This window comes from Ranitomeya variabilis, chromosome 7, assembly GCF_051348905.1.
Source record: "Ranitomeya variabilis isolate aRanVar5 chromosome 7, aRanVar5.hap1, whole genome shotgun sequence".
NCBI classification, from domain to species: Eukaryota; Metazoa; Chordata; class Amphibia; order Anura; family Dendrobatidae; genus Ranitomeya; species Ranitomeya variabilis.
This window is the reverse complement of record NC_135238.1, coordinates 68213281-68230291: the sequence shown is the minus strand read 5'-3', so window position 1 is coordinate 68230291 and position 17011 is coordinate 68213281.

Below are 17011 nucleotides of genomic sequence, written 5' to 3'. Positions count from 1 at the left end.
TAGTGACTATAGAAGGTAGTAGGAGAAAACCAAGTTGCGGCCTTACATATGAGATCTATTGGAACCTCTGCCCGCTCAGCCCAAGATGATGCTATCGCTCTGGTGGAATGTGCCTTCACAGTCTCAGGTGGATCTTCCCCTTTAGACGAATAGGCCAGGTATATCGCCTCCCGAATCCATCGGGATAAAGTGCCTTTTGTAACACCAGCTCCTTTCCTTTGACCCTGAAAGGAAACAAAGAGAGCCCTGCTCTTCCTCCAGGGACTAGTCCTGTCTAGATAAGTTATTACAGCCCTTCTTACATCTAAAGTATGGTACTTCTCCTCTTCCTGATTTGTAGGGTTATTATAGAAGGAAGGAAGAAGAATTTCTTGAGACCTATGAAATTTAGTACACATTTTAGGTAGGTAGGAAGGGTCTGTTTTCAGGACAATTCTATCTGGCAATATTGACATAAAGGGAGGATCTACTGATAATGCCTGTATGTCACTTACCCTTCTTGCCGATACTAGAGCGACAAGAAGAGCAGTCTTGAGGGAGACGTGTTTAATATGAGCTGAGTGTAGAGGCTCAAACGGGTGATCTGTCAAGGCTTCAAGGACTAGATTAACATCCCAAGGAGGTAAGTGGGGAATTTGAACTGGTTCTGATCTCTGGCAGGCTGAAATAAATCTGGCTATCCACCTATCACCCGCAATGTTGTGACTATACAAGGCTCCTAGTGCAGAAACTTGTACTTTTAAGGTACTAACTGCAAGGCCTAAATCACGTCCTCTCTGGAGAAATTCGAGAATAATAGAGACCGGAATTTCATTTGACAGGGCTGATGGATAGAGGCTTAAGAATTTTTTCCACACTCTTACATAGATAGATGTAGTGGATCTTTTCCTACTTAATAATAAGGTATCAATTACTTTATCAGAGAAGCCTCTTAGTTTTAACAGCTGCCTCTCAAATTCTAGGCTGTCAACCGTAGTCCCTTCACATGAGGGTGGTTGAAGGGCCCCTGGAAGAGAAGATCCTGATCCTCTGGGAGAATCCATGGATCCAAGATGGACATGGCTCTGAGCAGGGAAAACCATGGTCTCTTTGGCCAAAACGGGGCAATCAATATTATGTTCGCTCTGTCCTCCCTTATCTTCCTGATTACTGTTGGAAGAAGAATCAACGGAGGAAAGGCATATGCCTTCTGAAATGTCCATGGAACCTGGAGGGCATCGAGAACATCAGGGTTGTCGGTTCGGAACATGGAGGCGAATGTTTTTACCTGCCTGTTGTCTCTTGTAGCGAAGAGATCTATGTGGGGTATACCCCATTTCATGGTTATCATCTTGAATATCTGATGATTTAACACCCACTCCCCTTGGTGGAGGGTATGACTGAGAAAGTCCGCTTTTGAGTTGTCTACTCCTCGGACATGAAGAGCTGACAAGGACAGAAGATGATTCTCGGCTAGGGTTAGGATGTCTTCGGCTATAGACATGAGAGTGCCTGATCTTGTTCCCCCTTGATGATTGATGTAAGCCACTGATGTCATGTTGTCTGAGAGAACTCTGGTATGTGTTCCGTGTAGCTGCGGAAGGAATTCACATAGGGCATGATAGATAGCTTTTAGTTCTTTTTTATTAGAGGAGTCATCTGACTCCGAAACCGACCATAGCCCTTGGACTATCTGGTCCCTTAAGTGTGCTCCCCAACCATTAGGACTGGCGTCTGTAAATATTATATTTGAGGGTTTAACCACCCAGGGAACCCCGCTAGTTAGATGATCCGGTTCTAGCCACCAGGTTAGGGATTGGATTACATCACCGGAAAGGGAAATTTTACCGTCTAGTCGTCCTTGTAATTTTATCTCCTCATGTAAAATTGCATACTGTAAACACCTTGAATGGAACTGAGCCCATGGAACAGCCGGTATACACGACGTGAAGGAGCCAAGTAGGGACATGCCTTCCCGCAGGGAAATTATAGGTTTATCTAATACAGACTGAACTTTATTTCTAACTGTTATATTTTTGTTTTCTGGGAGGAAACATTTCTGTTTTATAGAGTCTAATATAATCCCCAAAAATGTTTGTCGCGTTGTCGGGACTAGCCTAGATTTTTCCCAATTTATTAACCACCCTAATTTCTGTAAAGATGAAATTATATCACACAATCGTTGCTGACATTGTGATGGGGATTTTCCTACTACCAAGAGGTCGTCTAGGTATGGGATTATGAGGGTGTCTTTTGATCTTAGATATGACATTACCTCTGACATCAGTTTAGTGAAAACCCTTGGAGCTATTGATAGTCCAAAGGGCATCGCTGTATACTGAAAATGTCGTATACACCCATTTAGTACAATCGCCACGCGGAGATATTGTTGATGTTCCTTAAAGATTGGTAGATGGTAATACGCATCTTTCAAGTCAAGAACCGCCATAAAGCAATGGGGAAACAGGAGTTTTATGGTGGACCGGATAGATTCCATTTTAAAGGTTTGATTTTTTAAGAAGGTGTTCAGTTTTTTAAGATTTATAATGGTTCTGAATGATCCATCAGGTTTTGGAATTAAAAATAAAGGGGAATAGAACCCTTTCCCCTCCTGAAGAAATGGAACCTCCACCAAAACTCCTTTTGACAGAAGCTTCATTACTTCTTGCTCTAATGCCTCCTGTTGAGACGGTGATTTTAAAGAAGTCAATAGAAATGAGTCCGGAGGGACTCGGGCAAATTTTAACTTTAAACCAGAGGTGATGAGACTATTTGCCCACACGTTTGATGTTATTTTCCTCCATTGGTTTGAGAAGGAGGACAATCTACCTCCCACAGGTAGATCTGCTCTAACGGGGTTTGTCTTCAGGTTTGAAAGGGCGCTTCCCAAAGAATGCACCCCTTTGTTTGGTATCTCTAGGGGTCCAGCGGTCTTGGTGCTTAAACTCTTTTCTTTTATTAAACACGGGCTTCCGGAACGCTCTCCTATAGGACGGAAGGTAATTATTATTAGGGAAGCCCTTCTTTCTCTCTCCCGCTTTAGTGAGGATTTCGTCCAGTTTGGTACCAAACAGGTACTCACCCTGACATGAGAGGCCACATAATTTGGATTTCGTCTGGGGATCACCCTTCCAGCCCTTAAGCCACAGGGCTCTACGTGCTGCATTCGTGAGACCTGCTGACTTGGCTGCCAGGCGTATGGAGTCGGCAGATGAGTCCGCTAGGAAGGCTGTAGCACCCCTAATTAAGGGTATAGAGGACCTCAGTTTGTCTCTAGAGAGACCGCCTTTTAGTCCTTCCTCTAAGTCATTTAGCCAGACTAACATGGACCTAGCGGTGCATGTTGCTGAAATAGCCGGTCTAAAAGCTCCCGTACATGACTCCCAGGCTCTTTTTAACAGAGAGTCGGCTTTACGGTCCAGTGGGTCCTGTAATGAGCCTGAATCCTCTACAGGTAGCAGGGATTTTTTTGATGTGGATGCCACTGCTGCGTCCACCTTCGGGGCTTTTGTCCATGTTGAAAACTCTTCATCATTGAAGGGATAACGCCTTTTTGAGGATGGTGGTAATCCTCTTTGTCCCTGAGTCTCCCACTCTTTTTTAACTAGATTTTTTACCGCCGCTATTATCGGAAAGGAGGGTCTTTTCTTCTCCGATAAACCAGCGAACATTATGTCCTGCTGCGTTTTAGGGACTTTCGAATCCTCAATGCCCATGGTGTTACAAACGGACTTCACAAGGTTATCAATACTATCGGTGGGAAAGCATGTATCCTGATCCTCATCTGAGGAAGCATATTCGTTGGTAATATCCGAGTCTGCCTTCTCCATATCAGAAGACTGATCAGATATAGGGGACACGTACCCCTTTTTCCTCTTTGGTACGTGGCTCCTTGTCAGAACTATGAAGGGCTCGTAATTCCTGCCTAATCATAAGCCTGATATCTTCTGATTTAATTGCGGCTTCCTGCCGTAAGGTGGAATTAATGCATGATTTGCAAAGCCTCTTTGTGTAACTATCCGGAAGGGGCTGGAGACATAACGCACACTGCTTGTGTTTCGTCTTTTCAGTTTTCTTTCCCTAGGGTGTATAGAAGGAGAGGGAACAATAAGCAGCCTATCAGGGTAGATGCACACTCACCCCAGTGAAGCTGTCTGTTTAAGGTACCGACTGACGAGGAGGAGACTGTGGCAGAGCAATAGCTCGGTCCGACTTCTGCCTAGAAGATCCGCTCTGATTAGAGCGACTGCTGCTGCCCCGGCTGCGTGGGATGGTTGCGGTAGCTTCCACAGAAGGCACCGCAGAGTCCTGCATGGAATCCATATTGGACGCCGGAGAGTTAGCGCCGGCGTCCTTTTCACATGGGAGCCGCCATCTTCTTCCGGTTGAACCCGGAAGTGCTAATCACTTCCGGGTCGCGGCCATACTCTATGCACCCGCGCTGCCACCGGCATCAGCGCGGGTGCCGTCCACCTCCTCTCTCACTCCGGAGTTTACCTCTGCACTCCCGGGGAAATAGTGGAGCTCCACGCCGCATGAGCGCTCGCCAAGGCGCAGCGCTCACCCTTCCTCGGCGCTTGGTCCCGCAGACGATCCAGGTGGATTTCCATGAGCCAGGAACCCCTGCAGTTCTGGCCTCATGGTGCCTGCCAGCAGAGGGGGGAAGCTGAGAAGAGGACCCCCAACGCTGCATCCAGCTCTGGAGCCCTTGCCGTCCTCACAGGTAAACTGCGCAAGCGGCATCCAGGCTAGGCATCCTCTTCTCCGTGGATTTCCCATAGGAACAGGAAACCAAACTGTGGGAGCGAGGGGGACCGCCCCTTTTATCTCTCCGTAGGGTTTCCTGTTCCTAGGGGCGGATCCCCTCTCTCAGTGGGTGCTGTCGTGGCGAAGAGAAAAGATGGGGTGTAAGTAATCTTTTCATCAGAGTTGTACTAGATTTTTTTTTTAAGTTTTACTTAAAATTCTTTTTTTCTATTTTCTCTATAGGTTTCACAATGGGAAGAAGCCAACATGGATATAGAAAACTAGATGGTGGCCCAATTCTAATGCATTGGGTGTTCTAGAATATGTATGTATGTATGCATATAGCAGCCACATAGTATATAGCACAGGCCACGTAGTATATAGGAGCCATGTAGTATATAGCAGACAAATAGTATGTGGCCTGTGCTATATACTATGTGGCTGCTATATACATACATATTCTAGAATACCCGATGCGTTAATACAGGCCACGCAGTACATAACACAGCCCACGTACTATATAACACAGCCCACGCAGTATTTAGCGGCCACGCAGTATATAACACAGGGCACGTAGTATATAGCACAGCCCACGCAGTATATAACACAGCCCACGCAGTATATAACACTACCCATGTAGTATATAGCACAGCCCCCGCAGTATATCACACAGCCCACATAGTATATAACACTGCCCATGTAGTATATAGCACAGCCCTCACAGTATATCACAGAGCCCAAGTAGTATATAACACTGCCCATGTAGTATATAGCACAGCCCCCGCAGTATATCACACAGCCCATGCAGTATATCACACTGCCCATGTAGTATATAGCACAGCCCTCGCAGTATATCACACAGCCCACGCAGTATATCACACTGCACATGTAGTATATAGCACAGCCCCCGCAGTATATCACACAGCCCACACAGTATATCACACTGCCAATGTAGTATATTGCACAGCCCCCGCAGTATATCACACAGCCCACGCAGTATATCACACAGCCCACGCAGTATATCACACTGCGCATGTAGTATATAGCACAGCCCCCGCAGTATATCACACAGCCCACACAGTATATCACACTGCCCATGTAGTATATAACACAGCCCCCGCAGTATATCACACAGCCCACGCAGTATATCACACTGCCCATGTAGTATATAGCACAGCCCCCGCAGTATATCACACAGCCCACGCAGTATTTAGCAGTGTGAGCACCATATCCCTGTTAAAAAAATAATTAAAATAAAAAATAGTGATATACTCACCCACCGGGATCCACCGAAGCCCTGGAGATGCGCGCGTGGCTGCCGCCATCTTCCGTTCCCAGGATGCATTGCAGTGTGGCGAAACCGCTAAGTCTTCTGGGTAATTTTGCAATGCATCTCTGGGAACGGAAGATGGCGGCAGCCGCGTGCGGCTCGGCGGACTACGGAGGGTGAGAATAGCAGATTTTTTGTTTTTTTTAATTATTTTTAACATTACATTTTTTTACTATTGATGCTGCATAGGCAGCATCAATAGTAAAAAGTTGGGGACACACAGGGTTAATAGCAGCGGTAACGGAGTGTGTTACCCGCGGCATAACTGGTCTGTTACCGCTGCCATTAACCCTGTATGAGCGCTGACTGGAGGGGAGTATGGAGCGGGCGCCAGGCACTGGGCACTGACTGCGGGGAGTAAGGAGCGGCCATTTTGCCACCGGACTGTGCCCGTCGCTGATTGGTCGTGGCCATTTTGCCACGACCAATCAGCGACTTGGATTTCCATGACAGACAGAGGCCGAAACCAATGAATATCCGTGACAGACAGACAGAAGGACAGATGGACGGAAGTGACCCTTAGACAATTATATAGTAGATGAAAAACTAATCCACCTTGTGCAAGAGTGAGTACCATTGTGGAACACCCGTGACATCAGCAATCCAACAATGTGGCGATTCGATGTCTCTGGGAAGAAGTGTCAACATCGCTGCTGGCTGATTGGGACCGTGCCACGCCACATGCCAGAAATGATTTTGGTAAGTATTGCAATGTGGTCTGACGTGGCAGTGAACCGGTTAATGTATGTGCATTGTTTCCCAATTATTTTTTTCCTTTTTTTTCCCCCTTCACAGTGAAGAGAATCAAAATCCATTGGCGCTCGATGAAGGACCGCTTCAACAAGGACATGAGAGAGGAGATTCTGTTTAGAAGTGGTGCTGCTCAAAGGTTACGGAAATACAAATACCACCGGAAACTTGCATTTCTGAGGACTGCACTAGCTCAGTGAACGTAAGTAATTTATTTTTTTATTTTCTTTTTAATAATGTTTCATTTTTTCCCACACAGAACCTGGAGCAGCACAACACAACCTGGATTTTTTCACTAATGTTTTTCTCTTTTCCACACAGAACCTGGTGCAGCACAACACAACCCGAATCATCCTCTGTTGAAGCGGCCCCTCATCTACCAGCCACTGAACAGACGCAGTCCCAATCATCCACCAGCGATGGAGCAACCTTGCAGGCTTCACAGGCCGGGGTACAGGCAGCCGGTCCACCAGGTTTTCCCCTCTCCCAGCCCTCTGCCGCTGCTTTTGTTGGGTCTTCAAAGCTACAATCAAGAGGCCGGAGGATATTACCAGCAGCCCATCTATTTTAAAACTCCAACAGCACCAAACTATCCTACACCACCACCGCCTCCAGATCACAGAGCGACCACGCTGCTGAGTTAATCAACCCTGCAGCCGGCAGCATCCACCATGCTCCAGAGTCCAGCACCCATGCAGCCAGCAGTATCCACGATGCTGTCCACTCCAGCACCCCTGCTCAGTCCAGCACCCCTGCTCAGTCCAGCACCCCTGCCCAGTCCAGCACCCCTGCTCAGTCTAGCACCCCTGCCCAGTCCAGCACCCCTGCCACAAGCAGTATCCATGATGCTGCCACTCCAGCACCCCTGCAGCCAGCAGGATCCACAATGCGGCCCAGTCCAGCACCATGCCAGATGACTGCTACAGAGGCCACCACTCCCACTCAGCCAAGAAAATAGAGGGCCAAAAAAAAGAATAATTCTACCAGAATGAAAATCAGGAGCCAGAAAAACATCGAACCCACCACCTCCACCCTCAGCTACCAATTTGTCATTACCTTCCCTTTGTGTCTTTGTCTGTCCCTTCCAGTTTGTCTATCGATTCACATGATTCCACTTTGTTATCTATCCTCAATGTCTCCACTGCCATCCCTGATCAAATCCTTCAATTTGTTGCCCCTTCCCCTGTAGACGCTTCCCCTGTATCCCCTTCCTCATCAACTACCACCTAATCCTAACAGCTCCACAACCCCAAGGTCCACCCCATCTCACCCTCACGTAAACCCTGAAAAAAACCAATCACCCCAACCTTAACCTTCCTTTTTGTTAAATTTTGTAAAATAAAAGTTGTATTTTATTTGCACTATATCTTGTTTTATGTGTATCTTTATGCGCCGCCACAAACACACACGTGTATTGTATTTTTGAGGGAAGGTATTTAATTATTTAACTCAGCCAAGATTAGAGGTAAATTTTAACATTACATGTACATATTTACATCCCAGGTACATTTATGGAATGTAACATAACAGGTATGTAATTTTTCCATTACAGGTAAATTTAAACATAACAGGTACAATTTACTTAGCGGCTTAAAGGGAAGCTGTCACCTGAATTTGGCGGGACCAGTTTTGGGTCATATGGGCGGGGTTTTCGGGTGTTTGATTCACCCTTTCCTTACCCGCTGGCTGTATGCTGGCCGCAATATTGGATTGAAGTTCATTCTCTGTCCTCCGGAGTACACGCTAGCGCAAAACAATATTGGACACAGAATGAACTTCAATCCAATATTGCGGCCAGCATGCAGCCAGCGGGTAAGGAAAGGGTGAATCAAACACCCGAAAACCCTGCCCATATGACCCAAAACTGGTCCCGCCAAATTCAGGTGACAGGTTCCTTTTAAATCATTTCGTCTTGCCATGCCACATGTCCATTATCTGAAACAAAATAATAAGCAAACTTATCCCTCATCTGGGCAACTTCCACTGTGGTTCTCAGAGGGTGAAATTGGTAATCATGCAATGATTTCACAACCTCATCAAGTGTCAATTTTTAGATTAATGGATGTGCACAAAATGCTCCATTTAGATACCAGCAATCCAAACGCACACTCCACGGTTCTTCGTGGCCTTGTCAGTTGGTAGTTGTAAAATGTTTTTGTGTGATTTAAGTTACAACTTGAGCATGGTTTAATGAGGTTGGCACACATTTGGAACGCCTCATCCCCAACAACAACAAAAGGCATTGTCGGTCCATCAGTGTTAGGAAGAGGTCATGGCTGCGGAAAATTAAAATCATTCCCATACAGAAAGCTACAAAAACCATTATGTTAGCTCATCGCATATCCTTCCTTTATAGTACCTAAAAGACAAGCTAGAGAATTTTAAAAAACACTTAAAAAATGAAGAGGCATTGTAGATTATGACTTTATCTTCTGATGTGGGCTGCACAGAATGGTGCTGGAAAGCAGATTATTCACTGTGCATTTTAGAGATATAGTACATTAGTCATGACAAAACGGATGGAGGAGATAATTGACATAAAGATTTGAAGAATGCTTGAGCCATGAGCTAAGGACATCGCTGAATAATAGTAATGGTCCTGAGGAGAGACTCTGTAGGAACCATTACTCTGTGAAAGAAGACAAAAAATTTCAAAAGAGTACATTTATTTTGCAATAAAAAAATGCTCATTAATTTTCAAATTAACCCCTCAAAGATGCAGCCCACTTTCATTTTTTCAATTTCATTTTTCTTCCAAGAGACATAAATGTATCATTTTTCTGTTGATATAGCTGCATGGATACTTGTTTTTATAGAATAGTTTTAAATGTCAGCATTTATTTTGCCTTATTGCGAATTAATAAGTGGAAAACATTACAAGGTATATAAAATGAAAAAAATCTGCAGTTCTGCCATCGTTTCAGTGCTACAACATTCTTTGGGTCATAAAAATGACCTGGAGACATCATTTTCCAGATGAATACAATTTTGGTGATATGAAAAGTGTTGTTTTTTTTATTTTAGGGTCTTTTTAAAATTATTTTAGTGGCTTAAAGAATTTTTTTTTTCAACAATTTCCTAGACTTACGGTAAGTTTTTCATTTTTTCTGCCGATAGAGCTGTATGAGGGCACATATTTTGTGTGCTGAGCTGTTTTAATTATGTCATTTTGGAGTACATAAAACATTTTAATTGACTTTATTTTTTTGAGGGCACAAGGTGACCAAAAAATTGCATTTTTGGTGCTTTAATTTTTTTCTTGAAAAAATAATGGGTTCAATAAGTTTAGATTTCTATAGAATTATTATGGATGCCACAATATCGAAAATAAATACTTTTTTCATTTTTTTTTTTGAGGGGGGGGGGGGGTTTGGAAAAGCTGGTGTTTTAAAGACATTTTATTTTTCTTCTTTATATTTATATATACACACACACACACACACTACCATTCAGGAGTTTAGGGTTACTTAGAAATTTCATTATTTTTGAAAGAAAAGCACCAGTTTTTTTCCAATGAAGCTATCATTAAATGATTCTGAATTACACTCTATACATTGTTAATGTGGTAAATGACTATTCTAGCTGGAAACGTTTGGTTTGTAATGCAATAACTTTATAGGTGTATAGAGGCCCTCCTATGCCCTTCGGTTCTGCCGTGCAACCTAAAGTACAACACAGCCTTGGGCTCCCGGTGCCTGCTTCCTGCGCTTCGGCTCTGAGGGTGCCCTGTCACAGTTCCCCCTGAGCCCCTTTCCTTCTCCGGTACTTTGCTCCTCAGATGCTTCACTACATTCAACCTCTTGGGTTCCTTTCCTTTCCTGGAGCTCAGTCCTGGCTGCACCGCTCCGCTGTCAGACTTCCTCTCCCTTCCACTGTCTCTCCAGGCTCCACTCCTGTCTCCAACTGACTAACTCCTCCTCCAGACCAGAATACTTAAAGCTGGGGAAGCTCCCGTGAATCCGGGTTCAGAGCTCCCCCTTCAGGCCTGGATCTAGAATGTGTTGTATGTAGGTGCGTTACCTGATAAAGGGAATCCTCCTTGCCTCCAAGCACGATATCACCCTCCACGAAAGGAAGGCAACATCAGGTAACAACCGGTTACCTGGGGTGTTACAGAAACATTGATGAAGGTCTCATTAAAAACTAGGCCCATTGTAAAGGAGCATGTCTCCTAGATTGTAATGCCCATACACGAAGACACCGTTGCCAAAAATTGGACTGCCTGTAGTGGCACAGAAGACGTTAAGCCTGGTGATCTAGTGGTGGAGAATGAGGAGACATAAAGATAAATCATATGATGCCAGATTGTGTTCAACGAGATATGTTTGTCCCTAGCAACAGCTCAGAGACAGCGAAATGAAAAAAAAAAAAATATAATAGTATTTCAATATTTTCATATTGCAGAGGTATACACTAGGTCATAAAAGAACGGTGCAGAGATATTAAAACTGGAATATATAAGAATAAATGGGAAAAATATACGTACATCTCATTTTGATGACAGTTCCCCCTGGGGGAGTTTATTTTGGTTTCTAATTAGTAACGAGCATCAGAAAAACACCATTGCACAAAAATTGAGTGACTTTTGCATCAGGGAATACGTTCACGTTGTACTGGATGTGGATGATGAGGATAAGGAGGAGGATAACACCAAACAGACCAAATCAGGAAGCGGATACCCATGTGTGGTTGGGGAGAGGTGCATGACAATACACCTCCAAAAAAAAGACAATGTATTAGGCCGGCGTCACACATGCGTGCTTTACGGACGTAAGAGCGCAAAAACTACGTCCGTAAAACTCGCATTACATACGGCACAATGATTCTCAATGGGTCTAGTCCTATCAGCCGTATATTACGGATCCGTAATATACGGCGTTCTACGGCCGTACAAAATCGCAGCATGCTGCGTTTGTCAGCGTATTGCGCAAATAATACGCCAATGAAAGTCTATGGGGGCGAGAAAAATACGGATTCCACACGGATCAGCAGTGTGACTTGCGAGAAATACGCAGCGGTGTTAGTGAAAAGTCGGTAATTCAATTGCCGGCTTTTCATTTCTCCTTCCCAAACCCGACAGGATATGAGACGTGGTTTACATACAGTAAACCATCTCATATCCCCTTTTTTTTTGCATATTCCACACTACTAATGTTAGTAGTGTGTATGTGCAAAATTTCAGCGCTGTAGCTGCTAAAATAAAGGGTTAAATGGCGGAAAAAATTGGCGTGGGCTCCCGCGCAATTTTCTCCGCCAGAGCGGTAAATCCAGTGACTGAGGGCAGATATTAATAGCCAGGAGAGGGTCCATGGTTATTGGCCCCCCCTGGCAACAAACATCTGCCCCCAGCCACCCCAGAAAAGGCACATCTGGAAGATGCGCCTATTCTGGCACTTGGCCACTCTCTTCCCACTCCCTGTAGCAGTGGGATATGGGGTAATGAAGGGTTAATGCCACCTTGCTATTGTAAGGTGACATTAAGCCAGATTAATAATGGAGAGGCGTCAATTATGACACCTATCCATTATTAATCCATTTGTCTGAAAGGGTTAAAAAACACACACACAGATATCGCGCTGTAGTAAATATAAATACAGAATATATATATATATATATGTGTCTCAATGACATATATATATACTGTATATATGTTTTCCCGAACATTTGAGCACATAAATCCATTAGATGTCGGTTTTGCAAGCCTGCGAGAAAATATCGCAGTACGAATGCCATACGGATTACATACGGAGGATGCCATGCGCAAAATACGCTGACACACCCTGACTACGGATCAATATTTTGGGAACATTTCTCTGTATTACGGCCGTAGTATGGACGTATAATACGTTCCGTATTGTCTTACGCCAAGTGTGACGCCGGCCTTAGAGGTTATGTTTCGCTGTTTTCACTTGTGATGTACAAAAGTTTTGCCCAATCCAGCCCTTGTTCATTTTTATAAGAGTCAGCATTTTCAGTTGACAGGCGGATGCACATATCTGTTATAATTCCACCAGTGGCATTAAAAACCCGCTCTGACAGAACGCTAGCAGCAGGGCAGGCCAGGACCTCCAAGGCGTACAGAGCCAGTTCATGCCACGTGTCCAGCTTGGATACCCAATAAATAAAAGGCACAGAGGAATCACGGGGGACATTTGTGCGATCCGCATGGTACTCCCTCAGCATCTTCCCAAACATTGCACTTCTTGTGACAGCACCCCTTGCTTCTGTGCCTGCGAGATGGGAGGGTCTGAGAAAACTGTCCCAGAACTTTGCCATTGTTCACCTGCCTGAGCTGGATTGCACTTCTGTCTCTCTCGCTTGGACTCCTTGATTTTACAACAAACTCTGACGTCTGCTGCCAGAATTCTCACATGGGAATTTTCTAAGTAATTCAGCTAAAAGGCTAAAAGGGCCCTCTGGTACTGCAACATTTTAGTACACCTCTCTGCCTCTGGCAGAAGAGATTGAAAGTTCTCCTTGTAGTGTGGGTCTAGACAGGGCAGTTTCTAGCCCAAAAATGACACAGGGCGAGAGTAGGAAATTTCTCCCCCCCCCCCCCCCCCCCCGGCACCGAAAATAATAAACATTATTTTTGTGGGCTTGAGTAATAAATAGAGAGCAGGCTTGTATCTTCCCTTTTTTTAATAAATTATAATTTGCCTTTAACTTATATAGAACTTGGGGAAAAGGGACAAGTATGCTAATTATTAACGGTGAGAACAAAGTTGTAGGTAAATAATATCTATTAATTATTTTGGAAACAGATCCTAAAAATTGTAGGTTGCAGATTTATGAGAAACTGACTCTTCTAGATTTAGCCGCTGCAAAAGCATTAATAGCTTCCGAATAATTCAGCTTTTCTGCCAGTTCATTTTCTATTGATAAAATAGCAAGAGATGATAACCTCTCATCTGTCATTGTGGTACGAAGATATGTTTTTATCAGCTTCAGTTTGCTAAAGCTTCTCTCACTGCTTGCAACTGTAATCGGAATAGTTAGTAATATCCTCATGGCAATCCATATGTTTTTAAACAGGTCATGAGAGTGCGTGTAATTTATGTGCTTCAAAACCTCCAGTGGTGTTATAGAAGAATTTGAAATCATTGGCTGAATATGTTTTAATTCTTCCAGCAATTCATTGCCGTCAATGTCACATTGTAGTTTGTCTACCTCTGCAGTATGGCTTAGCATATTTTCCAACGATTTGCACATATTTTTAAGTTGTTCTTTTTCTGGCAAATCTTTAATGTTGTATAGAAAGCCCCAACATTTATTATGCTCAGACAGTTGTGAGAAACGCCTCTCCAGTGATGCAACCATGTTATCTACAAGAGGGTAGAAAACAGAAATCTTAAAATGTTGCTCTGCATCTGTAATTAACTCATCCTGACTTTCATAGTCAAACAATTTTTTTTTTTTACTGGGCCTTTTATTTATTGTAAATTTAGCTTCGATGCCCAAGTCTGTAGCCATTTCAGTGGCCACGGTCTTTGCAGATTCATAGCCAGAATCACGATATTCTTTTACAAATATGGTACACTTCTTCAACAAATCGTTGCATCGAGTCATCTCCATATTTTTTGACTGCATAGATTTACTTACGATTTGTACCTGAAATAAAAGGTCATACCATACTACCAGTGTGATTAGAAAGGCAAAGTCTTCCAACATCACTGACAGTGACTTTGCTTCAGAAGCAAGAGTGGGATCATCAACCTTTTGCTCCAAATCTAGGAGAGCCTCGTGAATTTCCGGATATTGGGGCTGCTGGGAAGGGAAGGACTAATCCATAGGCAGGGGGTGGGCATTTTTGCTATACTGCTACCACTGTCAGACTAGACTGCAGCCTGTCCTGTCCAGCATTGAAATTGGCAACAGCCAGGCAGCCTAGTCTGACAGTGATAGTGTGTGTGCTTAGCTCTTTGATCACTGTCTCAGGGAGCGCCCGTGCTCAGCCGAGAGCGCGGCGCCCCTGCACAGTATATTGGGACAGGTGAACGGCACGGTATATTGGGGGCAGGTGAACAGCACGGTATATTGGGGGTATGTGAATGGCACCGTATATTGGGGGCAGGTGAACGGCATGGTATATTAGGGCAGGTGAATGGCACAGTGTATTGGGGGGCAGGTGAATGGCACGGTATATTGGGGCAGGTGAATGGCACGGTATACTGGGGGCAGGTGAATGGCACAGTATATTGGGGCACGTGAATGGCACAGTATATTAGGGCAGGTGAACGGCACGGTATATTGGGGGCATGTGAATGGCACAGTATATTGGGGGCATGTGAATGGCACAGTATATTAGGGCAGGTGAACGGCACGGTATATTGGGGGCATGTGAATGGCACAGTATATTGGGGCAGGTGAACGGCACGGTATATTGGGGGCAGGTGAACGGCACGGTATATTGGGGCAGGTGAATGGCACGGTATATTGGGGGCAAGTGAATGGCACAGTATATTGGGGCAGGTGAATGGCACAGTATATTAGGGCAGGTGAACGGCACGGTATATTGGGGGCATGTGAATGGCACAGTATATTGGGGCAGGTGAACGGCACGGTATATTGGGGGCAGGTGAACGGCACGGTATATTGGGGCAGGTGAATGGCACGGTATATTGGGGGCAAGTGAATGGCACAGTATATTGGGGCAGGTGAATGGCACAGTATATTAGGGCAGGTGAACGGCACGGTATATTGGGGGCATGTGAATGGCACAGTATATTGGGGCAGGTGAACGGCACGGTATATTGGGGGCAGGTGAACGGCACGGTATATTGGGGGCAGGTGAACGGCACGGTATATTGGGGCAGGTGAATGGCACAGTAATTTGGGGGGCAGGTGAACAGCAAGGTATATTGGGGGCAGGTGAACGGCACGGTATATTGGGGGCAAGTGAATGGTACAGTATATTGGGGGGCATGTGAATGGCATAGTATATCGGGGCAGTCACTTTTGAGAGAAGAGGCAGATAACTGGGGCATGTCGCTGTCACTGACACCTTTGCATTGTCGCCTGGTGCCAAGTAGAAATCAGCAGGAGCTAAATGTTTCCACATACCAGCGCGGAGCGGAGGTGAGTGGCGGCGCCGAGGTGGCCGCAACCATTATGTGCGGTGCGGGGGGGGGGGGCGCGGCGACGCGAGGCGATGATCTGACCGCTCAGCTGTCAGATTTGCAGCTGAAGGTACCTTCACACGAAACGACATCGCTAGCGATCCGTGACGTTGCAGCGTCCTCGCTAGCGATATCGTTTCGTTTGACACGCAGCAGCGATCAGAATCCTGCTGTGATGTCGCTGGTCGCTGAATAAAGTCCAGAACTTTATTTGGTCGTCCGATCGCTGTGTATCGTTGTGTTTGACACCAAAAGCAACGATACCAGCGATATTTTACACTGGTAACCAGGGTAAACATCGGGTAACTAAGCGCAGGGCCGCGCTTAGTAACCCGATGTTTACCCTGGTTACCAGCGTAAAAGTAAAAAAAACAAACAGTACATACTCACATGCGTCCTCCAGCGTCTGCTTCATCACACTGACTGAGCTCCGGTCCCTAAAGTGAAAGTGAAAGCACAGCGGTGACGACACCGCTGTGCTGTTAGGGCCGGAGCTCAGTCAGTGCAGGAAGCAGAGGCTGGGAGACGCGCAGGTGAGTATGTACTGTTTGTTTTTTTTACTTTTACGCTGGTAACCAGGGTAAACATCGGGTCACTAAGCGCGGCCCTGCGCTTAGCAACCCGATGTTTACCCTGGTTACCCGGGGACCTCGGCATCGTTGGTCGCTGGAGAGCGGTCTGTGTGACAGCTCTCCAGCGATCAAACAGCGACGCTGCAGCGATCGGCATCGTTGTCGCTATCGCTGCAGCGTCGCTTCGTGTGAAGGTACCTTGAGTTCGGGCAGGGCGCGCCCGCGCTCAGCACTGAGCGCGGCATCCGCGCCCCTGACAGCCCTTAAACAGCAGCAGCAGCGGGCAGGGGACCACCGGGGCCCGAGGCCTCTCCTGCGCCCCCCGGCCCCACGGCGCCCCGTGTGGCCGCCCTGCCCGCCCTGTTGAAGAAACGGCCCTGGGTCTAGAAGTGTCACCAACCAGTAATGAGTGTCACCAAAAATGTTTATAATGCGAGGATCACGTGAAATGCAGCGCAACATAAAGTCAGCCGTGAGTGCCAGACTGCTAGCAGGCAAGACTTCCGTGTCCTCAT